At 39.9% G+C, this 2056-nt stretch overlaps 1 non-coding gene across 1 annotated transcript; it reads left to right on the top strand.

The window, feature by feature from the left end:
- The first annotated feature begins 925 nt into the window (after positions 1-925).
- On the top strand, positions 926-997 carry Trnaq-uug. Its single transcript has one exon. It is a non-coding gene; the product is annotated as a tRNA-Gln (tRNA).
- Positions 998-2056: the final 1059 nt, after the last annotated feature.

Genomic DNA, 2056 nt, shown 5'->3' with positions numbered 1-2056 from the left:
ATGCATCGCAAAAGTAGAGTAAACATATCGAAACGTTACAAAGCGTCGAACAGAAACTCTGTTTCCCCGCACGTGTGTGAAGCAGAGTTTCTATTCTAAATTCAAAGCAAAAGAAGTTTCTGAATTCTACTGTCTCTGTCGCCTTCAATTACATAAACGACGACAGGGGCGAAGAAAAAGGAAAAAAACCCAACCGAAATTTGAACTCGGATCACTGGATTCGGAATCCTAACCATTACACCATGGGACCTCACGCAGATCAGCGTGTTGCATATCACTTTAATGCATTGCAGATTACCTTATCGACTATCGCGTAAAGATTTGTGTTGCATGTGTTGTTGCCGATGATGGAAATCTCTCCGTCTACACTTTTTCGTTAAAAAGCGAAGCTGTTGCCACAAATCTGTCGCGAAGAGAATGACGGTTGCGGTCGGTGGATGTGGTGAAAAAGAATTTAAGAAACGTGTTCCGTTTCGTCGTGTGGTAAGCAAACGTATCGTAAATTGTCGATGGCTATCCGTGATCGGTGTGTAAATAATCGAAACATTAATTCGTTTCAAGCATATTACTGTGTTTTTATCGGAAGCGGTCACACCGTTCGCACGACAGAGGCACAATACTGACACTTATACATTGCACGAAATCGTGCAATGCGAGTGTCAGTTGGAGAGCGTCGAGATTCCCACAACGAAAGACAGCGTGCGATCGAAAATATTTAACGAATTTCAGCCGAATCGTTAAACGACACCCATCAAATTAGTTAACGCGAAGAAAGGCGAGGATGTTCCGCCCTGCGCGATATACGACGGAGGACGATAACTCTTTTGCGACACTCAAATTTCCGTTGCATGTGACGAACGAACTAATGTCCGTTGGCACGCTGATTGCTTATAAGTGGGCTTATAAATGGGATTATACATGCGAATGTCTCATGGTGTAACGGTAAGCACTCTGGACTTTGAATCCAGCGATCCGAGTTCGAATCTCGGTGAGACCTTTTGTTTTATTTTTCTGTCGTCGAAGTTCGTGCCCTATACGATTATGACGAATTAGAACGCATAGAAAAGTCCAGGATAGCAAAAAACGATATTATTTCTTTATAAGCCATTTATTTTCAAAACTCTTAAGAGTTGCAATTAAAAAAATAACCAGCAATTATTTATTGTGACATGGTCACAATGCCAGGCGGCAATTTTTAATCATTTTTTAAATTTATTTAATTTAAAATATATACTGTCTACCTCAAATTACTACTGTAGTGTCTCGCCCCCGTACATCATACTTTTCCTGTCAGCAATAGAGTCGTGCCTGTCATCTATTTAACTCCTGAAATTTCAGGGGAAATGTTTTTATTTTATTATTTTTTTATTTTTATTATAGAAGAGGCTGTCTTTCGACTTAGCCTTAGAGGAAGGAAGAGGTGGGGGATGAGAGGCAGGGGGGATGGTAGGTGGGGTGAGAAAGAGAGTGAGGTGGGGGTGAGAAGAGAGAGTGAAAGGAAGAGTAAATGTGATCACAAGATTGCCTTGCATCGGCAATTAATAGGTCACAAAAATACAATGGCTACAGATTGCCAATTTGGCGGAGGAGAACAGGAATAAAGTAATATTACAATTTTCAATTTATAAATTTACATGTATACAATTTGGCGAGACAGTTATATACAAAATAATAGTATAGTAATTACAAAATAATATAATTATATACAAAATATATAATTTGGGAAGTACAGATTAATGCCTCTTGTTAGAGGAGTTTGTTTGAAAGATGTTACAGCTGTTTATAAAGTTGATCAGGAGATGGAATGCTTCTTTATTAGCACACAGGTAATCAAGCTTTGGGGGCCAGTTTTGACCTTTGTTGATGCTGTGGCTGAACAGTTTATATCGTTCCGAGTCCAGGTTGGGGCAGTCCAGGAGGTAATGGAGGGAGTCCCCTTTAGAAGTATTGTCACAATCACAGTTTTCTTTATCTCGTTTACCAAAACGAGTGAGATAGGCTGGGAAATTCCCATGCCCTGTTATGCATTGGGTGATACCGTATGTCGGGAAAAAAT

The sequence above is a fragment of the Centruroides sculpturatus genome, unplaced genomic scaffold (assembly GCF_000671375.1).
Source record: "Centruroides sculpturatus isolate CEXI.00-Female unplaced genomic scaffold, Cexi_2.0 scaffold986, whole genome shotgun sequence".
Classification (NCBI taxonomy): domain Eukaryota; kingdom Metazoa; phylum Arthropoda; class Arachnida; order Scorpiones; family Buthidae; genus Centruroides; species Centruroides sculpturatus.
This window is presented reverse-complemented; position numbering and strand designations above follow the sequence as displayed.